General features: G+C 28.0%; 1 protein-coding gene across 7 annotated transcripts in view; it reads right to left on the minus strand.

Annotated features, from left to right (window-relative positions):
* Positions 1-26,842, minus strand: part of LOC108557059 (potassium voltage-gated channel protein Shab) — a 140,261-nt gene that overhangs the window by 42,565 nt on the left and 70,854 nt on the right. For 5 of the 7 annotated variants that reach the window (XM_017913446.1, XM_017913447.1, XM_017913445.1 and 2 more), the window contains exon 3: positions 5,785-5,860. The gene's annotated coding sequence lies outside the window, so the exon portion shown is untranslated. Of the gene's footprint in view, positions 1-5,784; positions 5,861-21,110; positions 22,126-26,842 lie in introns of those variants that run through there. The other 2 variants (XM_017913442.1, XM_017913443.1) reach the window with 2 other exon arrangements.

Raw genomic sequence — 26,842 nt, forward strand, 5'->3', positions numbered from 1 at the left:
TCTGTGTAGGAGTGGTGTGCTATGCGGAATATATAGCATCGATCGATGTGAGATCCTTCCGTTTCCTCGGTCTCTCTCTCCGACTTGCACCTTGATGTGGTGATTTCTGTAACGTTCCGCAATTCTCTTCAAGCTCGTACCGTGCAGATAATAACCCAGTAAACAAACTGGAGAAGCGACGTCTCGTTTCGGGATCTTCCACTAATTGAGAAACTAATGAGCTAATCATTGCTCGTTATGGCACATACGTAGGAAGGAAGCTTGGGAACAGCTAGAGTTTCAACTTAAACGATCTTTGTAACATTTGTACGCTATTACGGAATGCCCCAAATCCGTATTACTGCCTAACTTTATACGAATATTGCATGTCTTTGGATTTAGTACAAATATCTGGCTATGTAGATTTATTAACATTTATGCTCATTCGATCATTATTTAAAAATAAAACAAAATTATTATTGGAAAAATATTTGTAAACTAATTTTCTATTTGTAATAGTATATTTTTCCCTTATAAATAATTGGCAAGTTATAGAAGAAACATAAGTACTTGACTAACAAGCTATGATACCATATTTACGAAATTGCAAGTTACTTGTCATGTAAAGTAATCTGCAAATCTTATTTAAGAAATACACATTACACAATAGGCAACTACTTGTTAAATTTAGTGTACTTCATTTCATCTAAAACATTATGAAAATTCATAAATTAAGTAAAATTAAGATAATTGGTGTTAAAAATCTGACGAAACATAAGTGCATCATTTCAATTTCAATAAAAATATAAATTTGTTATAAATAAAAAAGATTGAAGTTGGTAATAACTTCTACAATAAAAAGAACTTAATATTAATACACAAAAAATATACTAGAAATAGTTTATTTCTTTTATATACATTGTGTAAGCATTATGTTCAAATATGCTGTTTGTTCGTGAGGAACACATTAACATCGGTGCAATTGTAACGTCAAATGCATATGAATTCAATTGTACTTCCATTTCACAGCGTAAAAGCACCTTTTACTTTACTTTGCTAATTAGACTGTAAAAGCTTCACGCTGAATTAAATTGTCAAACAAAGCAATTCCACTGTATTCTGTGTTGTTACATAATTACTCGTTTTCTATCACAAAGTGAAGTAACCGTGTCATTTCTTTTGTAAAAGCTTTGTTTCATTGAATAATAATTTTATTAAATGTTCTTTTTACATCTAAGTGTACTTTATTTTTGTTAAACCATGAAAAACTTATAATTGTAAAGTAATTAAGGATGATGTAATAAAAATAATTAATTATAATTTTAATATTTGTTTTTAATTCGATATATATATATATTTATTTATATAAAATAATTAGTACTTATTTCATAAAAAATTATTGATCTTATGAACTAAAATTAGATTTTCTTCTTTTAATTGCTTTAAATATATTCCCAAGACATTCTTATCCAAAACTATAGTCAAGGCAACTACCTAAATTTACTGAGTTGCTAAAACATTCTGTTACAATGCAAAAACATTCATTACTAAGATTCAAACTTTTGTATTGAAAATATTATTTCTTTTATATATGATTTTTCGTATAATTAAGTAAACATGTTTGTTCTTTAATTAATTACTATTTTTACCTAGTAGTTTCAGAAATATTAGCTTAATTATGAGAAACTTTTACTTTTAATAAACAATATCAATTAATTTTTTAAAATATTTGTTTATTTCTATTGTAAAAGAGTTAATTTACATTTAACAAATATGTAGTTCCTATTTACGAAATCAAATATTTAAAACTAAGAAAGTTACTTTACTTATGTTATACAAATTATATAATTCAAGTTACTTAATTTGTAAATGAAAAGTGTAAAGTGCAAATCTGTAACATCAATTGTTTTTCATTAATTTTATATTATTTGCTTATATATATATTTTTTTATATCATTTTTTAAAGTTTTTGTTGGAAACTCAATAATAATACTATTTTCTTTTTGTTTCATGAAACTTAGTATTTAACAATATTCCCATATTATACCAGAAGGAGATTTTGTGTCAAAATGTTTATGTTTCAGAATTATCAGCTTAATTATGAGAAACTTTTACTTTTTAATAAACAATATCTGCTTGATTTTTTTAAATATTTGTTAATTTCTTTTGTAAAAGAGTTAATTTACATTTAACAAATATGTAGTTCCTACTTACAAAATCAAATATTTAAAGGTAAGAAAGTTACTTTACTTATGTTATTCAAATTATATAATTCAAGTTACTTAATTTGTAAATGAAAAGTGCAAATCTGTAACATTAATTGTTTTTCATTAATTTTATATTATTTTCTTACATGTAAGAAGCAAACTTTATACTACAAATGTAAAACCTTGCATTCACATATATATAAAATATTATTTTTAGCTAAAATATATTATTTTTTCACAAAAGACAATCAATAAAAAAAACATTCTCAGATAATTCAAAATAAGGAATTGTAGGGTCTTTGCAGACAGGAATCTAAGTTACACTTTTCGTTTACTTTCACTCTATCATAAGAAGGGTGAGAAAAAAACAGATAAAATTGTCTTTATGTATTTTTGTAATAACACTAAAAGGATGCCCGGAAGCCAATCTGGTTGAAAGCTCGTTCCGCTTATTTATTTGAGAATAGAGTTCCGTCCGAGGCGTACAAAGGACGAAATCAATCAATTCGTCGGTAAATTGCAAGGATTACAACCGATCTATGTTATTTCAAAGAAAAAACTATTATTATAAAAAAAGCTATTATTTAATGATAAACAGTATTAACGATCCTCCACGAAACATCATGCGATGTTTACATTAATCTCGAAACGCTGAATCAATTAATTCATATTTTTTTTGTTACGTTTCCTGTATTTTTTTTTACATCCAAGAATAGCTCCGGGGATTCATTAATATCTATATAGCTGATTTTGATAAATGTCTTCATATGCGGACAATTTATTACACTTTCCGGTTTCTGTTTTGCTGCAGAATACGACAATAATTCATCTACCTTTGCAGTATAAAAAAAGCGGCCAAAGTGTGGAAAAAATAATATTGTGTATACGAGGCAGGAAAGAAAATGGTGGAAAGTTACGCTAATGGAATTAATGGTAATCGCGTTGCTTTCGCGATTTCCTGCTTCTCCTTCAGCGCTGCCTTCGATGCAGGATCGTTGTTCGGCACCGGCAACCTCTGACCTTTATCCCGTAACCTATATTTCCTGTCGTATTGGGGATACGAAGTGGAAGCAGGATGAACAATGCAATGCGGAAAACGAAACGAAACGAGAGAGAAAAAATATATTCGAAATGCCATCTCTGCGATATTCGACGTGGGCAAAAGGGGTTTGGAAAGGAGGGTAGTTTTAGTTATTGATGATAACCCCGCCCAGTGGCTTACCGAGAAACGGGGCGGTTAATTTATTAATCGAAATTACGGATCGATCGATGCACGCCAATGCCCCACTATTCAAAACACGTACCTGCAATAAGTGCAATATGTATATAGATTACAACAGGTGAACTGAGAGTCAAGGAGAAAACCGCTTTCAAGATTAAATTTAAATATTAACGAACACCGGTTTTTATTTCACTACCATTTAGGTTTTATACAAAAAAAACAACTTTTATAATAAAAAAAAACTGGTTTTCCGGAAATCAACCGGTTTTAGAATTTTCACAAAAAAATATAAAGAGAAAGGATTTTCACAACTTATTTTCTCATAAACTGATGTTAAAAAGGAAATAATGTCTACAGATTTTGTCTTGTCTTTATCTTACATATACAATTTATAAAATTGTTATCCTTCTGTTTGTGCCCTGTAATAATAGAAACTCTTTTTTAGTGTTTAAAGACAGGACGAAGTCATTTCTTCAGGTTGTTGAAGATATTTATAAATAGTTTTTTTCATATCATTTTTAAAGCTTCTGTTGGACACTCAATAATAATACTATTTTCTTTTTGTTTCATGAAAATTAGTATTTAACAATATTCCCGTTTTATGCCCGAAGGAGATTTTGTGTCAAAATGTTTATGTTTTTTATCAAATAATTATTTTTTTTAGTTGGAAAAACCCTGTTTTTAAATTATATAAATTTCTTCAAAAAAACGGTTTTCAGAAACTCTAATTCATTTATTTCTATTTGAATGTGTAAACCGTAACGACTCATGCACAAAATAAAATCCTTGTTGTTTATGCAATTTTTTATTTCTTTCAATGCAATTTCGAAGTGGATGCCTCTATTTTAATCGACTACGTTTATTTTCAATTCATTATGGATTTGTTCTTTTGTTTGTGTTCAATTTCATATCGTTCATTGAAATGAGACGAAATGATAAATATGTTTTGCTTCTACCTTGTTTGTTTGTTGTCTCTGGCGAAACGTTGTTTATTAGATGCACATGATTTATGACCGTGTATGTGATTGGGTTTACTGTGATTCCTCCTCGTAATGATGTACAATTTGTTAGAGGATAATGGGTGCGTGGTACGCCTGTCGTGTGTCGTCCACAAACTTGGAGCTTCCATTAATTTGGATATGTCTGTACATTTTAAATGCGTTCCAAATTTCATTTTTTTTTTCAATATGATTTCCATACTAGTAATGGTGACAGCTTGTATATTTCATGAAAGAGTTATATTAATCAATTTTGTATATTTTTTTCCACAATGAGAAAATTTACTTTATGTACATATTTACGTTCTTTATTTACTTCCAATAAATTATTTCTATTTTAGTAGAATTCACAGATTACTTCTTTAAATACATTTTTTTTCTCTATTTATCAAAATTTATGTTCGATTATTTATTACTTTTTACTATTCTGTTGATCCAAGAAAAACATAATGATAATATATCTACTAGAAACACAAATTATATAATATTTAAGTAATAACTATCCAAAATCTCAAAATTAGTTCTGAGCAATTCAAAATACTGAAAAATTGTTTAAAAAGTTGGAATAACTGTAATTAAGACTTCTATTGCAATCGGTTAACCGGTTAAACCGACTAATATGATTACTGTAATTACCGGTAAATTTTGATAAGAAATACCGGTAATTTCTGTTTCTTTTTACTTGGAAATTGAAAGAGATGTTGCACATAAAGATATATTTTTCAACATTTAAAACTTTCCTTATAAGTGTATACAAATTAATTATATTATAGCAATACTACAGTTATACCTCGGTTAACATTACCTCTAATAACAAAGTTCGTAATGTGAAATCACAATTAAAACTTTTTGGAAGTTCTTGGAAAAAAGACACTAAAAAATTGGTGTTTTTAATAAAATTTTCCAAATAGTTTAATCAATTGCTTTAAAAAAAATCTTAGAAATTTATTGAATACATAAGATGATGGATTTTTTGTGGTATATTTAGAAAACCTTTTTAGCAACGAAGACAAAGAAAATGAAGACGAAATTATAAAGTTCATGCCAAAATTGTGGAAATTGACGATCAAATTGAAAAAAAGTGCGTTTTTAGTGAAAATAATTGTGATTTAAGAGAAAACGTGTTATTTTAAGCGTCAAATGCAATAAAAGAGAACAAACAATGGAAATTTTAAAATGGAATTTCAATTTTTATGTAATTTGACTGTTTATTTAGTAAAACTTTTCTTTGTTCAAAGAAAAACTTCATTTTATATACGAAGTTTCGCTTAACGTAGAAATTTCGTAAAACGCATCCAGAATTCACTAATCAAGGATTTACTGCATTATAATATGTGGTTATTTAAAAAAAAATCTTTTTATAACACTATATAATTACCATTGTTAGCGTTGCTTGGCATCATCTCAGTTACAGTCCTCATAGATCTTGGACACTTCATCCCTTTATTTATTGTCTGTGTATTAAAGAAAAGAAATACATTATACTAAAATACAGTATACAATTGCACACGATAAAATGAACTTGATTATCTAGATTTTTCGCTTCAAATTTCCATCTTTCAACCGATTTAATTTCATAATAAAAAGAACCTGTCTTCAAAATATAGTCTTAACATTGAAATATTTTACAAAACATAAAAGGCAATTGACAAAACCAAAACGCTTGTAATGCTCTCTCCATTGCACTCCATCAAAGAATCCGAGCACCCTTTACACAAGTATCGTGTAGTAACTTGTAACATTTTCTAACGAGCACACAAGCACTTTAAGATGATAAAACACTTTATGAAGGAAGTCTTCAAACTGTAGCTCTTTTGTACTCAGCAATTAAAATTCTTCTCCAAACTTGATAAAAGCTGGATAATATATCCACAGTTCGATTAATTAATATATTGTTTACAATATTAAAAAGAAATATAGATTTTTTTAAACATTACATTAATATTAATATTAACAATATTTATTGGCCCATTCAGGATTGAAGCAAAATTAATATTATCTTCTGTTTGAGCGTAACAGTGGTTGTCACAGGTGCCAATAGTGTACACCATGAAGTTGGTGAAAAAAGCTTAGGTCGCAAAAATTAAGCATGGAGAAAAGCATTCGTTCAATAGATTATTAGAAGAGTTTAATTATAGAAGTGTAAGCAATTTGATGTAGTTAATAAACACCATTTTCCATTCACCCGCATAACTTGGTCCTTCGTCCAAAACATCTTCAATTGTAGATATTTCATATTAAAACAAATAATATTTATCTTATAAATTAAAGTTTTAATTTTTCTTTTCCATGTTGTTTTATAACTTGTAGATAATTTAAATAATAATGCGATTATTGCATGATCCTTCTTAATACAAACAGTTTCTTGTAATATTATAAAAATGAAAGAGTAAAGTTAACTACAGTAATAATTGCTTGGTCGTGCTACAATATTTATATATTTTTGTTCTAAATTATCGTCATATGCGTGTTAATGGTAATTAACTATATACATTCTATTAATAATATAATATTTAAATAAATATATGCAATTACTACAATAAAATAATCGATAAACTAGAGTTGATCTATCTGCTACAGTAACTAAAGACTTAACTATTACAATAGTAATAATAATAGATTTGGGTTTATAGAAAAAACCGACTGTTTGAAAAACCTGTTTTCAAATCTCAACTTTCCCATAAAAACCGGTTTTCAAATATTTATTTAAAAATTCTTGATTATTACATAAATCTATAATAAAAATAAAATTAACTCCATGGAAAATTATATAGAAGAACGAATAACAATAAATTACTATAAAATAGGGCACAAAGATCTATGGTCAATAGTCCTTTGTATCAGTTGACTTTTTTGAAATTATATACTATAAAATATTATTTTTTTCTCAAAAAATATGATTTTAAAAAGGAAATAATGCAAATTTACAGAAATAGAAAAAGAAATGATCTAAGCTTGATTTTCTTCTTCGTCGCATTTTCCATCATCGCAGTCATCTTATATTTAATAATTTGGATATAATCTTGTCCAGATGACTTAAATATGTCATTTGTTTAATTTCGTTTGAATTATCTCTTGAATTCGTTTTTTTTTTCGGAATGTAATACCTGAGAACTAATTTCAGTTTTCAATTCACGTAACAGAAATTAAAGTATGCCTTTACTTGTTAATAAATTCGCATTTTGTTCTAAAAACTCTTTCTATCGTAGCTTCTTTTTCATCTTATTTGGCAGTCAAGAATAAGACTTAATTCCTTCCCAGAGGTGATTTTGTGTCAAAATGTGTTTGTTTTTAATCAAATAATTATCAAATCTAGTTTAGGCTCAAAACCAGGATTAAAAAACTCGGATTTGAAGAAATTTATATGTGCTTTTCAAAAACCTGTCTTAAAAACTGTCAAAAGTTAGTGATAATAACGTATTTATTTATTGAATCATCCAGCTAGAAACATTAATAGGTCATTCCATATAAACAAAATATAGAAATAAAAAGATTACTTAGTATTAATTAGTATCAATTTTTTAACAAAAGTAAAAATTATCTAACGTGTTCTACTCGCTGCCGAATTCTGAATTTACCTATATGTAACTGTGACTTCCTTTAGTGCTTGTCTATGAACGCACTAAACATTAAAACAAATGATAAATAATGTAATTTTAGCATATGCAAAGATTACTTTTAAAGCTCTTAAATCGGCATAATCGACTCTACCATACGAAAATTTGAGTTGTTTCATTATATTTTTTTTGTATCTTCGTCGGGATTTGGTGAGAGGCTTATATACTCGACCCATATAGGGCTTATTGAGGGTTATGAATTAAATTTTATGGAATATACAAAACCGAATGGCAGTGCTCAGTTGCGGATAATCTCTTCCCTTCGCTATTTCCACGAAAATAAAGCTTTGCAAAGCTTTCCACACACGACTTACTTCCATACTTTCACCATGCTCAGTTTCCATGTAGAGAAATTACAGATTTCTACGTAATAATTACGAAAGTTAACTTTTTCTTTTTTTTTTCTTCTTCATCTCTCTATTATTCAATCGCGTGGAGAGAAAGAAAAAGGGGAAAACGAGAAAAAAAAAAGGGAAAAACAATTAAATGATTCCGAATGGAAGTTCCCAAACTTAATTTCGCAACCGTTTTAGCCTCCCAAGGGAAAATAAGATTTCATTAATTCCATTTTATATGTTATGTGGAATTCTATTATTTTCTGTTATTTTCACTTGACTTTGCAAAAAAAAATATAAAGCTTAAAATATAATTATGTATTTGTGTGAAGAAATGGTGACCCGACAAAAGCGCACAGTAAAACAATAAAAAAAAATATGTACTATTTTTTTAGAATTTCTACTTATTTCGTTTCAATCTCAATACCGGACTATAGTGAAACCGCACTATGTGAGGTGTTTATGTAATATCTTCTTATATACGATTATGTATTTAGTGATATTCTTACTAAATATAGTACATATTCTTTTTTATATAAATTTGTGTTTGTATGGAAAAAATATATAAAAAATTATAATATTTCAATATTTACTTAATTCTTGTCACAAAGTATGGGATTCTTAAAAATATATAACAAAGAAAACAACAAGTTCCAAAATTATGAATAAAATAATTTTTATTTGCTAATAGGTTTATGTAGAAAAATTAGTTTAGAACTTATTTTTATGTATTTCAATAAAAATTTAGTTGATTTTTTTATAATTTTGAAACCGGACTATTGTTAAACCGCACTATGCGAGATATAACTATATTATTATGTATTTACATAAAATTATCAATTTAAAAAAAAAGTAGAAATTTCAAATTAGATATTTCATGTATGTATATTAACATAAAACAAAATATTAGAGATTTTATAATTTTAAATAATTTTTAAAAAATTTAAATAATTTAATATTTACAAAATGTATTAGTTTATTCGCTTATTTATTAACCAAAGTCTTTCTGTTAACAAAATATAATTTACGCATTTCAAGTAATAAGTTAATAATTACTTTATGAAATGAAAAAATCTGAATTGAAAAAAAAAATTCAATTGTATCATGATTATAATTCATTCCTTATTTCTCTATTTATCATTCTTACAGCACAATATTGCATTTATTCGTAATTTATACTCTTATATATTTAAAAACACGGTCTTCGAGACTAATTGGAAATTTATAGCGCCAGGCGCATCCACCAGGAAACCGCCATATACCATGCAAAGTGCCAAATCGTAAATCCAAAATACACCCGAATATATTTCACGCGAGGTGCTTTTTCTGCAATTTACCATCCAAAATCCCATTCGTTCCTATCTTTTGGCACCCCTGTTACCCGATTCGACATAAGGAAGAACCACGGTTCCTCCTCCTGCACTTTGGCCCTTTGCCCGTAATATATGCAAAGAGCGAACAACAAACAATCCTTGATCCAAGAATGCGCAAATACTTCCGTTATTCATTTATGATTTACGTAATGGAACGAAGATAAGTTGCAATTAAAAGCATCGATTAATCGACCCTCTTATTCTTGCTTAAATAAGATCCTCGATAATCGACGAAGCGAAAACGAAAAGTTTCCAATTGTGATTATTCCATGCGAGCTTTGATGTCTGTTTCTCACTGCTCTCTCTCTTTTTTTTATCTTATTATTTTTTTTTATTTTCTCTCATCCAATCGCGATTCAGATAGGCCGAAAGATCGTTAAACGTAATGTACTTTCATTAAATCCTCTGGGCGGCTATTAATGTCGTTTTATTGTTTGTTGATGTTCGTTTCGTTACGTTTCCACTCCTAAACGCTCTTTCTCGGAGGTTCTTCAATTTCGTTTTTTTTTCCGTCTGATTGATTCAGTGTTTAATTATGCACCTCGAATCGGGTAATTACTTACCAGACACCCACAATTCCTAACCCTAACTATTAATTACAACTAAAAAACGTGTTTATTGTACCAATAGAAATTACTAATTATGAGCTTACAACTTCCATGCAAATAATCAATATTCTCACGTAATTCAAACATAATTATACTTATTATTTTTATGAATTATATTTATATAGTTTGATTAATTTAATGTACATTTATCAAAGTTAAATCTATACATTAGTAAGTTATAATTAGTAATAATAATTGAATTCAATTGTATATTTATTTTGTTTTTCACACTTTTTCATTTACTTTTAGACGCATATAAATAAATACCTTTTCTGTAACATAATAATACCTTAAGTTTCCATAAAATTTCATAATTTCAAGTATGATTAATTTCTTAATCGTAATAAAATTTCATTATTTTATGAAATAATTAATTATTTTATCAAAAAAAAATCATTATATATACATGAAAAATTCTAAAAAAAATTGATGCAAATAATTGAATAAATCATTTTAAAAGAAACTAATATTACTTAATTATAGTAATATATAACTATATTAAAAATTGAAAATTGAAATCAATTTATATACCTATAATCCTGCTAAGTACTATTGTTATATATAAAAATGTGCAAATTAATTTTGAATAACAAATTAAATTCATTTAACAAAATCATTTCAAGGCTAAAGTAGTTACTTTCATCCATTTAAATGCACAAAGTAAATATTATTCTCTTTGTCACTAATTTCAATTAAAAGTTACAAATATTTGTATTTACTCATTAGTCATTATTATAACTATTTTGTTTTGCAATTAATTGTGCATATTTACTAAAATATTTCAACAATTAGAAAATCTCTCTTTGGGTTTAATATTTATAGCAATACATCATAGTACCGGACTGTTTGAAACCGGACTAATCGAGGAATTAAGTACAAAAAAAATAAACCAAAAGTATAGTCAAGTCTTTCAAAATAATTAGAGACTCTCTTTGGATTTAATAAATAGAGCAATACATCACTTAGTAAAGGATTGTTTGAAACCGGACTAATGGAGGACTAAGTACAAACCAAAAATACAGTCAATTTTTCTCATTTAAATTTGCTTCAATCAGTACGGATTACTGCTGTACATGCATTGATTATTCAATATAAAACTCTAACTAAACTTGGAAATATTTTTAAATGTTATTTTTTCAAATATTATGGATACATTAATTTCCACGCAAAGTTCGTTAGTTAATATACTTATTTAAATTATGAACAAAAAAATATTGGGTAAAGATAAAAAGTCGTTAGATGACTTTATTGAGTCTATCTCACGATGTATAAGTTGCATCTTGTCATTATATACTACGACTTAACGGCGACATAACGGTTTAAAAAAAGTTCTTTGACAGTTTTATGTCTAGTAAATTCGATGCATTCTTCAGTCCCAATACAGTATCGAATGCAACAACAAAGCGTTGGTTTAAACGCTTCCGTTTTGGTAATATGGACGTCGAAGATTAGACACGCTCTGGTAGGCCAATCGTCGAAAATGTTGTTAAAATGATGGAAATCATCGAGTTGGACCGGCATGCGAGAACTTATTCCATTGCCCAGGAACTGAAGATCAGTCAGAAAACCGTTAGGCATAAGACTGGTCTCAAGTCTGATATCGATGTATGAGACAAAAGGCTCGGAATTTTGTACTTCACACAATATTATAAAATTAATTCAATTAACATAAAATTTAATGATAACTAACTGAAAAAACAGACGAAAATCATAAAACAATTTGTCACGCACGTATATATTTTAATTGGTCATTTCGGCGTAGTTACAGTCGCATATAAATGAAATGGAGTCATTAGCTTGGTTTTATTCAAAACAGTCATAAATAAAAGACTGGGTTTAACGATATCAGAAACGAACCGAGGTAGATGAACCAAAAAATAAAGAATGAAAGAACTACTTAGTATTTTATATTATGCTCAGGTCATATATGTTTGTGTGTGTGTGCACGTCATGTTTTATTGGTCATGAACCTACAGTTCATCAATACTCCATCCATAAATACTTTATGACCTCGTATAACCGTCTATATAATTTATATACAAGTATACATAACGTTCACATAACCAAACAAACAAATACACAAGCACACAATTTTATGCAACTTTTTTGTAGTATTTATTATTAACTTTTGATTGGCAGCTTTTCCATTTTCGACAATGATTATTATATACGCTTCTATACTATATGTATTTTTTTTGTGCTCCGTTCGTGCGTGTAATAGTTTCACGAATTATTTTAAAACCAAACATAAATATTTACTCGAATGTACGCGAATATAGCTCAAAAATAATAAATAATTTTCACATCACTCACCGTTTCGTAAACATTTTAATGTGAACACGGCAAATATTATTTTTTTTTACTGTACAAATAATCCCGTCGTCAATAAGCAACATCGACCAGAACCTCAACTTGTATACAGCAAGAGCAGTTCTTAAGCCATGTGTATTGTATGAATCGAATTGCCTTTGGTATTAATATTTGAAATTCTAAGAAAATTAAACAAATTACAATTTATGTTAAATTATCCAGAATTTCCAATCCAAATATTAATTTTATTAATCAAATGATTCAAATAAATAATTACTCAAAAAAATATATATATAAAAAAAGTTGTTTGTTTGACTTATAACAAACTACAAATTTAGTAAAGAAATTGTAAAAACAATTGTAAAAAGAATCAAAGTGTAAATAAAGTAACAGATAAATAATTTTAGCAAGAATTATTTCTTTGCTGACAAATTCTATACCAACTAGACCAGTGTTTCGCAACGTGGGTCTCAAATGATTGTTATGGGGGGCAATTCAAAAATGAACTCGTCCAGAGTTTAACTTTGGACGAGTTCATTTTGTATCGAATTATTTGTATGACATAAGAATTTTAGAATAGGTCATGGCACACAAAAGGTTGATAAACACTGAACCAGACCATTCAAGTATTATCCGTGATGTACGTTGCTTAACTTTCTTAACTGCATGAAATGTTCATAGATATTGGCTTTTTTGGATTCCTGTATATTATTACTAAAATGAAAAGAAGTATTTGTACTTTTTTAAATAATTATAAAGAATGAATTTTTCAAATTTAATGATTAATGTATATGAAATCACTTTGATTTTTCTTTTTAGTCTAAATATAATTAACTTGAAAAGTTTATTGCATTTCTCGTATAATACACTTTTCATAACGAAATTGAAAAGAAGTCACTAAATTGAAATATACGTCTCACATATATAAATCATCCCGCAATAACATATAAAACCGAAAGCAAGAAAGTCGGTGCTCATTAGAAACGTGGGATTTGAAAATACACTCCCTTGTACTTTTGACACAACAATTGCAGTTTTTGAAGAATAGCGAATGGAATGATGATGCTCGAAGGAAAGGAAACTCGAGCGATATTTTCAGACGGATTTTTGTTTGCTCGCTAAATACCAGAACACGAGGCATGTTACGAAAGGGAGACCATTTTGTTGGCGCAGGCCGCCCACCATAACAAAGGGATCGCATCTTGCTGTGAGTTTCCACTCCGCTCGTCGTCGTCTTTGAACGACTATTTCTTTTCTCTTTTTCAGGGAAAAACCTCACCGTCGTACCACCATTTTCCCCCTAGTGGATATCGCTCATCATTATTTATAGAAGAAAAAAAGTACGTGAACTTTCCTTTCACTTAAATCCTGCAGAAATATGACTGTTGTACAAACAATAGTAATTATATGAGAAATTTTTAATTTCAAATTACAATAATTTCAAGTAATAAATATTGTAAAACCCTTTGTTTAAATAAATAATATACAGTAGAACCTCGCTTAACGAGTTTAATCCGTTCCACAATTTCCGGGTTTTTACTCGTATAGTGAAACATATTCAAATAGACACATAATATGTGTACACATGGTTGTTATATAATCGTAGCTAAATAAGCTTTCATTATATAAATGTAATATAAATGATATAAGATTATAAATTTAAAATATTAATTAATGAATTTATCACATAATTCGTAAATTATGAATAATATTTTTTTTTTGTCTTATGCTCAAAAAACATCTCACTTATTGCCAAAAACTGGCAGGTTGTGAATAAGAATTAAAGGATATGAAAAAAAATGTATAATAATGGTAACTAAATATATAGTGTAAATTAATAAAAAAAAATAGTTTGTTTTTAAATTAAAACCGGACTATAGTTAATACGAACTGATCAAAGTCGGACTATGCCAGTTATTGCTGTACTTCTATTCATGATTCAATATCAAACGCTAACTGTATTTTTCTATTTTTTTATATTACAATTACAAAAATTTAGAATTTCTTACAGAATCCATGAAAAAACAGCACTTGTATAATAACATATTATAATAAATTGTAAAAGTTAAATTCTATAATTAAAATATTGATTAACAAACTAAGAACATTGTATGAGCTAGAAAACTACTAATCATAGGAGAAACGTTTGTTATGCAATAATTGTATCATTATTAACAAATATACAATCTCAATTTATAGTATTATTACATAATTATCAATTTAGATCAATGATACAGAAAAATATATAAATTTGAATTAAACTTTTGAAGATTCATTAAATAATAAAAATTGTAATTGTAAATCATTGTTAAAATAACAATAAATACTTGTAATAGCCAATTTTAAGTAAAAATAAATCGATACCTTGCATAGTGCGGCTTCGATCAGTGCGGATTCACTATAGTCCGTAGTGCTACTAAAAAAATGCATGGGCGGAGGGAAGCATGTGGGCTACTAAGAATAATGCGCCCTCTTCATAAGAAAATACATGGAAGGGGAACGAAAATTGCCGCCCCAAAAAGCTGGCGCCTACAGGCCATTTGGCTCTGTGGTTAAGTTGGCCCAGTTTACAACAAACAAAATTTTAATTGAGCAACGGTTTTAAAGTCTTCGATTGTCTGGTTTCAAATAGTGAAAAGCTTTTTTTTGTATATAAAGAACATAATTACTGTTCAATAGCAATATTAAATTGAAATAGGTCAACTTTTTTAACAACATTTCATAATTCATGTAATTTTAGGAAAATTAAAGAATGTGCAAAATTTGAGTGAATTTTCCTTAGTAATTCAAATCTAGAAGGTTTCGAGTTACGCTACGAAAATACATTTTGTCAATTGTTAAATTAGAAAAATCTTTGTTTTATTATATTCTAATTATTTACATTTTTTTGGGTCACTTTAGGAAATATTAAATAATCAATAAAAAAAATGCAGTTAGCACAAAATTGATATATTAGATATTATTAGAGACATTCTCGAGTGGACACAATGTGAATAACTTCAGCTCTATGCGCATTCTCAAAGAATACGTATTCATTTTTACAAATTCCCTTTCCTGTCGCTCCTTTGTGCAGAGCAACTCGATTTTTTCGTCTCATCTTTTCATGAATATCTTCTCCCTTTCCCATTTCCTGTCCTTCAAAGTTTTTTTTTTCTTCTTTTTCTTCTTCTACTACTCTTGAATACGTTCTCCTTCAGACGCTGCTGCCCCGCAATTTCATACAAAATTCTTTTGACAGTTAGTCCTCTGTAATTACGCAATTCGAGGCGTTCGTTCCGTCGAGTGGGCATTGTAATAATCGGTAATTATTTTAATCCACGGAATCCATTATGAAACGGGCCGAGGGCCGTCAATTTGCAAACATGTAAATTTACTTTAAACCTGACCTGGCACAGTTCCTCAGGAGTAATAATTGACATGGTAACTACCTAAATGCACGCAATGATTTCAAGGTCTGAGTGCAGTTTGCTAATTTGTTTGCATTTCATTGCTGCAAACTCAATTAATGCATTTGCAAAAAAAGACATGAAAATGATCAGTTTATATTTCTACTAAATGCTATGGTTATAGTAAAAACGGGCAACAAATGAACATAATTATAATTATCATTAACACATATTTTCTAATGTTTCAATAATTAATTCAACCAATCTTGAAAATTCAATTCACCCAAGTAAACAAATATAAATCTAGGAATACCTCGCATAATCGTCAATATTTCGGAGTATGAAACCGGACTAATTGAGTATTTTAAACCATTGACTATAATAAATCGCACAAAAAGAGACTTGAAGAGACATAAAGAGAAGAATACGATCATTTTTATATAAAATATGCACTTTTTTTAAAATTTACTTTGCTTAATGAAAATTTACTTTGTTTTGAAATTTCTAAATATGAATAATGTGAATCCGGACTGTCCGAGGTATTAATGTACACTTTAATGAAAGTCCTCTGAAGAATGCATTTCCGTTAAATTATGTTTCTGGATTGAAATGGAATTATTATACAAATATACAAGTTTTCGTTGTTAAGAAATGTCGATATCAATTGATTACTAAAGACTTCCTTAACATTTTTGTTTAAAATGAAATCTTATTCAGGGTTGAAATGGAATAATTCTATACAAGCAAGTTCTTTTGTTGTTGAAAACTAACCATAGTTATTTTATCTCAAGTAATTGATATAAAAAATATAGTCAATATGTTCATAATTTCATGTAAATGAACAAAATTAAAAAACAAACATTACAAAAATATTGACAAGGATTTACATAAAATTACAAATCTAGTTCAACTTTACTTTACTTTAGTTGAAAAAAAAACAGTTAACAGTAAACTTATTTGAAATATTTTTTTCTAATACAATATTCATACATTTTTTTTTCTATTTTCATAATCATTGCAAAATATAAAGTTTTCGTGTAACCTCTAGACTTTCCAGTTATTTTCCACACTTAGGATAATATTTCACAGCCGCGACAATTTAGATTATATTTATATGCTCGATTCGCATTATTTTTACGTGCCATGTGCGTAGTTCCAACCACGCTTTGGGTTTCAGCTTACATGAATAATTGTTTTAGTTTTGCGGAATCAGATTGCACGTAATTTATAGGCAATTTAATAGGGACAACTTTCGCATAGGATTATAGTCGTCATTCATAGGATTAATCTTAATATGTAAACTTTACTCAATACAACAACAAAAATGGAAATATTCAGTTCATTATGTTTTAAGAAATAATAAAATGCACAATTTATTATTATATATTGGAAATACTCAATTTCTTATTGTAATAGAAATATGAATGTATAACATTTACTTTTTATTATTATATAAGATTTTAGATTTCGCATAAACGTGTTTTAAATCTGATAATATCTAATTTATGAAATAATTTCACGTGACCACTGTGAAAACTGACCTTTACGTATATTTTTTTAAATATATCTAATTATCATTTATATAAGTAAATATTCAAGGTATGAATTTCACAAAATTTGTTCAATTTCTTTTTAAAATTTCTAGAATGATTAACTAATAAACATAAATAACAATATTTAGCAAAATGATGATATATCTTAGGACACATCTGAATTATCCTGATTACAAACCAGTTTTTTTTTGCGGTAGATATGACCGCATAAAAAAAAATCGCACAAAAAAATATTCGAAATTGTCATAAATTCTTACATATAACAAATAACTTTGTATAATTCATAACAAAAACTTTTTTATGTAGGAAATAAAATAAAACGAAATAAATAATAAAATTACACATGGAAACATTTAACTTCTCATTGTACATATGGCGAAATTTTCAAAATACACATACATAATTCACGACTACTCGTGTTAATCTAAAACGAACATCTTCTTGGTTTAAAATCGACAAATAGAATCGTTTGAGCAGACTGAACATATGCACACTAATAGAGAACATTACAATGGTGCCAACACCGTTGGAATTGGTTGGATTTCATATACCGCATAAAAATAAACCGCACAAAAATAGGTTTTAGTGTATATCAAAGAGCTATTTGAACGGATTAACTAATAGAATTCATGAATTCGTTATAAATTTGTAATAAAACATAAATATAAATATTCACATAAATACATTATAATTGTCCTTTTACAATTGATGATTTTTTGTGGTTTCATTTACATAAATATTCTGAATGGGAATCAGTAAAATTTTAATAAGAATTAATAAAGTCTTTCAAATAAGAAAAAAACTATTTTCAATCTTTGATTCAATATTGATAGTGTTAAAAATTAATTCATACAAAATTCTAAGTCAAAATATATTACATAGAAGAAATTAGTTTAAAATTTGTACAATTTTGAGCATCAAATTTAATATTATTGCATGTTTGTCATTTGCATTTGTATAAAAAAAAACAAAATTAAGAAAAACTGCAGTAATATTTGTATAAAATTTTGTATATTTACTATTTAATTAGTTTCAATTATTAAGAAAATATTTATATTTTTTCTCCAATTTTTGAATTTTATTCTCGAACAAATCCAATATTTAAATAACAGTGACTTTTAATGATTATAAATGCATTTGCTAAAAATAATTACATAAATTTCTGCAATATCAGTTATACATTTCTGGTTTTATTTAGTACTAAATCTATGCTTTATAGTCTCATATAGTCTTTGGGTGTTAATTTGAAATAAATTTGAATAATTAAAGTATAAATTCTCATGAGATAAAGCTACATGCAAATCGCATTCGACAATCCCCAAGGAATATACGTTACATTTCCATCGATGATAGAAATAATTTTTAAAAAATGTACTAAAATTTCTAAACTTCTAATACTAAAATATTAAAACCATCAAACGCACATGGGACCACCCGTTCCTGCAATGATTCGTAGACATTGAAATGGGTCTGGAACTTAATCGAGAGTTGACTTATTCATCACTAATTATAAGGCCACTAGAAACATGTATACGTGTATTCCATCGATTGTATTCTATACGTAATTGTCGTAAATAAATAATTCATGAATGCTATTAGCTATGAGGCAAAAGCGAATATCGCAGTTCGGATGGAAATTGGGAAAAGGGGTTTTCCCAGACGGTCGATCTAATCGTCATTCTCATTAGGGTCACACATTCCTCTCAGTTTCAATTATACCAACACACTACACAGATGATATAAATAGATACAATCAATTTGCGATCACCACTTTGTAAAGTAATGCTGGCTGGACGCCTTCGGTTCCCCGCTACAACACTATTCACTTTGTAATGCAAATCTGCTCCGATAGTCAAGTATTATTATAAGACCCTACCTACCCTGAAGCTCATCCCTACCAATTCTATACTCAATTTACATCCAAATCACATTCGTTATTATTAACTATGAATAGAACTTTCTAAAGTCACAATTTTGCAACGACGTTTGTGATAACATATTTTTTTTCTAAGGGTGGTATAATTAAAGGGTTGCCAAGGCTTCAGACCCTTCGCATAAAGGGATGGAAACGCAATTCTGCTTAATAATTAGTATATGATACTGGAGCGCCGGGGAGCGTTTAATCAACTCGCTAAAAGCTCGACAAAACTAAATCCAAATCTCATACTTGTAGTTTGGGGATGGTCGTACAGTATACTGTGCTGTTGGATGGATTCGCCCAGAATATATTACTAAAGTTTACCTAAAGTATGCACGACGTTTTGCAACTAATTTCAGTGCCCACAACGGCATGCGAAAAATATTTAACTAATTAACTACGCTATTTGTTTTATTCCCCTAAAGGAATTTAACCATTTTGCTAATACAAAGAACATTTTGTTAACTGCATATACAATTATGTATAAAATTTGCTTTAAATTAATTGAGGTTGAATGATAATGATGAAATGACTCTTCAGTCTTCACATTATTAATTTTTCATTCAATTTTTTTAGCAACAAATTTTAAAATTATATTAATTGTAGTATTTATGATAAATCTAACATATATAATTAAATATATAATAGTCATAAAGATAAAAATCCTCATAATTCATTGAATAGAAAATAATTAAGAGATTGATTGAAATTTATCTAATATGCCTAATGTAATGCTCATCTTTGCATCTAACTTTTTGTTGCATTTGACTGAAAAATTAAGATATGTAATAGTGATTTTCAATATGAACATTAAATTTGTAAAAAATTAATAAATAAACCAATAAATTATAAAATCAATTACAATTTAGTAAATATCTTTCTGATAACGATAAAATCATTATTTATAAATTCATTTTTAACATAATATATTTATTTATCATTTAATAAAAAAATCATTTGTAAATCTTTTATATCATGAAAAAGTGTGTTAAAATTTTATTAGAATTAGTTAAATAAACAAATAATGAAATTTGAAATATAAAATAGTATTTTTTTTCAATAATTCCATTCAAAATAAGTATTATATAAAAAAGACAGTAAAACATTCTGCACTAATTAAATTTGTACACAATTAAATGAAATAATTTGAAAGAAATAATAGAATGTTACAATATGTCTTTATTAATTGAAAATTTGAAGTTAATAGTAATATTATAATGTCCATTCAAGTAAAATATGAAATAAAAATCTTTATTATCAAAACTCACAAAAAAACCTTTAATAAAGAAATAAGTTATGACACAAAAAATATGTTAAAATTAAGATAAAATTAATTCAGTAAAAATAAAATAACTTCAATCTTGTATAATTAGAAAAATTAATTAGTTGTCATTTAATTAAAATTGTAATGTAATATCTACATTGTCATAATATTACATAATATTTTTATGTTTTTATTAAATTTCTCAATTAATTGTAATAAAAAAATAGTTGTTACTGTGTAATGTCGTGATTAAATTTATTGCGTTTTCTCAATGATCTGAGATAAAAAAAAATAGTTGTTACTATGTAATATGTAGAATGTAGATTGTGAAAGATTTTACCTGGTGCTCGGAATCTGGCCAACTCGCCGTGCATCCTTGGTCCTGTTCGTCGTCCATTGAGAGTATTGTTGAATAAAGAACAGCCCCGATTATTATAATAATAAAGCACTTTGAATCTATTCGAGTCTCCCGAACAGGTGAAAAGAAAGAACGATGAGGTGAAAAATATTCGAACAACCCCCCCTGTTTTATCAGCGGACTCGTAAACTGATCTAGTCTAAAATATAATACTGTACAGGGTCATTGATCCATTGTTTTAACTGTCACCGACGCATATTTGTTTCAAGCCGGGTCATTCGTCTACTGTTGCTGACTCGTACTGGCTTCGTTGATATTATTGATAAGTCATGATGATGATGATAATGATGATTGCGATGATGTCGATGACGCGGCTGGATACAACATGGTCAGCTGGGAACGCCTTCTTCGCAGTTGGATCGCATGTCGTCGATGCTTCACTTCGTCTCATCCATCTGCAGGACACCGTGCACTGCTGTTGCTGCTGCTCCTGCTGCTGTTCTCTCGCAAACTGACGTCGTTTGAGGGAGAGCAAGAGAGAGAGAGAGAGAAAGAGCAATTGGAAAATTTCTCCCCCGCCGCAAGCGAATCGATATACACACGGCCAACCCTCTCACCCCAAAATTCAAATATTCATCGTGAGAAAATAAACAATTAACTCGGCGATCACTGGCACTGAATTATTAAAAAAAACACGAGACCGATGAGATGATTTACTGCATACTCCCAACGAAACATTAATAACATCGACGCTGTGTGAATCGGAGCAGCTTTTGGAGGGACTTCAATTATTTACCCGCATTTCTGTTATTTATTTTTTTGTTCTCACTCTCTCTCCTTTCTTCCTTCTCGAGTTTCTTTCCTCGAGTTAACGTTGTTCCGGATATCTGCAGGTCTTCTATTTCACCCTTCGTCGTACGGATGTTGGGTGGATGGATGGATAAGGTTGTATGTATGCTGCGTGCATGAAAGTTTTACTCTCCGATCCTGCAGCCCCGATCCTAAAAAGCTACTGCCCCGGCAGGACGAAGGCACCCGGAAACGCGCGAGAGTCCTTCGATCCGGAGCGCAACACATAGCAACCGTGTGCCGGGGGTTCCGCCCTCGCTTGCCGAAGAAAACGTGTTTCACACATCCATAGAAATTTGTGTATGTGCCACCTCACAACAGAAGCAATACGAAATCCCAAAACCCATATCCGATACACACCCGCACAATGTGTATAAATAATATTTTAAAAACGCTCCTCCACCCTGTGCACATTCAATCCCCTATAGGATTTCCAACCAAATTCGAACCTCCGAGAAAACTAAATTGAATATATATGTATATATATCATATATACACACATCAACCAACTTAAACGCAATTTACTTTCATTCAACGCGAATTATTTTATAAAAACATTCTTTAATTAAACTAATATTTTAACAAAATTTTATAATATAAAAATTGCAATCAATTTAATTGGTGATTTATTGTAGCAATTATTATTAAAAATATTTCTTAAAGATACGATTAATTATTCATAATGTACAATAAATCTACATTGTATTTATTACCTCATTATTTTTCTTCATATTGTATAGGGAAATTAAATAAAGATTTTTATTGTCAGCTATAAAGTTTCCTTATAAAAGAACTTTTGGTGCTGGAAATTTACTTCTTTTATAATCTTATACATTACGTTTATATTTGTATTCAATGAACGCCAGGATGTATATAAAATACAAGACAACGAATAAACGAAATATTATAATATTACATCTTCTTATATTAATAGTTTTTTTTTAATAGTAAAATATCTTTGTAATAGAATTATCTGAAAACTTACATTTTTATAGCTTGTATTTTTTTTTATGTCGTGTAATTTTATTCATCAATGTGAACATTGAGTAAATTTAAGATCGCGGTTGATTTATAGGTAATTTATAGTAATGTTTATAGGTAGTTTTTTTTAATTAATCTTTAGGTTAATAAACCCTTTGTCAAAAGGACAACTAAGTTTTATAAATATTAATCAAATAATCGAAATATTTGAAATATTTGATTACAAATACAACTTATAATAATATTAAAATTACAAAATATGTCATAAATCATGAAAAATGTACACAATTATATATAAAAAATTTACATTTATATCCGATAGTTTTATCATTGAAGCTTTATACTGATTATACGTACACATTGAATTTTTATGAAAGAAAAAAAAATCGAAGAATCTTTCAATTTCAATGATATGTGTTTTAATGTTTGGAATAAAACTGCTCCTGGTAGTTCTAACATCATCCATCCATAACTAGTACTAGGTAGTAGTAGCTAATTTAAAGGTCCTTGTTATTTTATGGCGGAGATACTTTCCAGTTAAACAGGGTCGTAAAATGAGGGTGTCGTTACTATGACATGATAACAATGGGTTGGTGCATAATTATGAGACATTGAAATGTATAGCAATAACCAACGAAACTAAAATAAAATAATTTTTTATAGTTTAAGTTTTGAAAAATTGAAATTTGAAAACTGGATTAGTAAATTTAAAATATCAGTAGTTTATTAAAACAAATTGAAAAGTGAACTTAAAGGAGAATTTAAAATTAATTATGGTTATTTAAAAAGTAATAACTCAATTTATTATTTCATTCATCTTAATCAACTAAATTAATTTTCTTTAATGTAATTTAAGATAATTGCACGTTTTCTAGGAATTGGCCTTTATTCTGTTATGTAAATAAATGAACGGAATTCAACGTAGATTATACAAAAAAAATAACTTCCAGGTCAAACTATTTATGTTAAACATGCCCCCGATTTATTATCGTTTTGTGTGAAAGTACAATTCGCCTAAGTTCCTTCCATTATTCCCTAATATCGAATACGAATATCGCGTGCTGCAAGTACAAAGCTGTATTTATTTCTCGCGCGACTGAAAACACTCATTTTCCCTCCTATTAAGTGTTTTGCTTTCAGAAATTTTACTTTGCAATCCATACGTTACAGATTTCTTTTCCAATTATTATTACATTAGTCCATTTATATTTGCAAATATAAGACTATTATGCATCTACATATGAACTAAGCGATAAATGAATTATGAGTATTTTTTTTACAGTAGAAACAAATAATTGTAATTACAATTATATTTTATATTAAACTTTGGTAATTAAAATATTTATTTTTCACCCACGAAATAGCTTCTTCGCCATTACCACATTAAGAGTTCGGACGTCTTGCAAACATAAAGCAATATGTAAAAACAAAGATAATTAAAATAATAGTTTAATTAAATGATTTATTGAATAAATATACAATTATAAAATTAATGCATAAAAACTGGTTGTTTCTTACTTATGTACATTTCGTGAAATTTCTTACTGTTCTTATTGGCATATTTCATAGGTGTATGAAATAGCATATCTTTCAGTTCTGTAGGTAATGGAAACCGTACGCGTCAGATCTTCATCGACGGTGAAAACAATTTTCACAATTCTACCATAATCTCCTCTCTTGATAGTCTCTTTGGTTTCATCCTCTCCAATGCGCTTGACTTCTACTGTCGTCAAAACAGCGACGTGTCTTCTTCGAAAGTACATCTTCTTTCCCATAATAGGTTTTTCAGCAACTTGTGCTGACTTTACCTTAAACTTAATACTTTTCATCCATTCTTCATCAAACTTCTCCAGATTTTTCACTACTTCTAACATACTTTCAGTGTCTTCTCTATTATATTCCTTCACGGATGATGACAAAAACTAATGTTTTCAAGGGGTAATATGGTTTTAGAAAGTTATTTCTGTATAATGAGTTACAAAACAATCATTTCATAATTCTTGGATAACTAATTATATTACCATTATAAATTTTCGCAGAAAAATGCTTCTCTCTGATATACAACAATACTGCTGTTTTGATCAGTGCGAATTCTTCATAGCATGGATTAGAAATTTATAAACAATTTATAAACATGTTAATATGTAAAAACGTAAAGATTTGTTTAAAATATTTTATTTTATTATATTATTAAAAAACAGTTCATTGATATATGCGAATAAAACAAATAGAAATAAATATTTATATTTTTCAATTTAACTTTTAGGGAGTTCAACAATTTGTTTAAAAATAACTAAAGAGACTTGAAATATAGCTGTTTTGAGAGTAAATATGATGATTTTTTTTTAAATAAATTTATTATTTACAATTTTCCACAGGCTGGCAACAAATAAATAATAAATGATAATTAAAACATTTTGTTTATTAAACTACTTTTATTTGTATATTTGAGTATTACTTAAAGAATAATACAAATTCAATTTTGGTATTTGATTTATAACGAAAAAAAAGTAAAACTAATTAAGAAACGAATTAATGTTTACTATTAATTAAGCAACAAAAAATATAAAAATTCCTTTAATCAAATGTACACTTAATTTTCAACTAAAGTTTTGATAATATATAAACTAAAAAAAATCATAATTTTAGTTGAATTAATTCGTTTATTAATATGCAAATTATGCAGAACTATACAATTAATATATAAAAACTGGTTCTTTCTTACTTATGTACATTTCGTGAAATTTCTCATTGTTCTTGTTGGCATATTTCACACATCTATTAGCATATTTTTCAGTTCCGTAGGTAATGGCAACCGTACGCGTCAGATCTTCATCGACGGTGAAAACAATTTTCACAATTCTACCATAACCTCCATAAGTTCCCTTGATAGTCTCCTTAGTTTCATCCTCTCCAATACGCTTGACTTCTACTGTCGTCAAAACAGCGACGTGGCTTCTTCGAAAGTACTTCTTTTTTCCCATAATAAGTTTCTCAGCAACCTGTGCTGACTTTACCTTAAACTTAATACTTTTCATCCAATCTTCATCGAACTTCTCCAGATTTTTCACTTCTTCTAACATGATTTCGTTGACTTCTCTGTTCTGTTCCTTCACATATGACATGACAAAAACTAATGAAATAAATGTAATATCCAAATTATTTTGAAAAGTTTAGGTAAGATTGTTTTGGGAAGTTATTTCTTTATAATGAGAATAACAACGATTTCATATTTCTAGGCTAACTAATTATATTATCATTATACATTTTCTCGGAAAAATGCTTTTCACTGAAAAACAACAATACTGCTGTTTACTGATCAGATTTTTTATAGTTTGGATTAAAATAGTTAATACAAACTAAATTTTAATTGAGCAAAATGAAAATAACTACTAAAAAATAGTATATTAAATTACTTTTTTTATAAAAAAAAATACTTTTTGTGCAATTCTTAGTTTTCTAGAAGATCAATAAAGAATTAAGTAAAAATAAAATATTGAGTAGAAAAATATGTATAAACTACTTTTCTTTTGATTATAAACGTCAGTTTAATATAAAAACCGGCATCAATCTTCTGCTTTGTCTACTGCGAAGTGCGGTTTATTGCGCTGATCTTTATTTAAATCTATTTCTGGAAAATCTCCGAGAATCGGACTTGATTTATATTCACGAATATTTTCGTTCCTTTCTTCGGGGAAAGACAACCACAACATAAATTCATTGTCCATTTGAGATATTTCCACTTTAATACATTATTTTTGTACAATAAATTTATTTTCTTTGTAAAAAGTTATTGACCACAATTTTACAAAGGAATTCTATGTAATATTTCGATCCTGTTAGTATTCTAAAAATTTGAATTATTACAAAAGAATAACCAAAAT

The sequence above is a fragment of the Nicrophorus vespilloides genome, unplaced genomic scaffold (assembly GCF_001412225.1).
Source record: "Nicrophorus vespilloides isolate i.1.1-1 unplaced genomic scaffold, Nicve_v1.0, whole genome shotgun sequence".
Lineage (NCBI taxonomy): Eukaryota > Metazoa > Arthropoda > Insecta > Coleoptera > Silphidae > Nicrophorus > Nicrophorus vespilloides.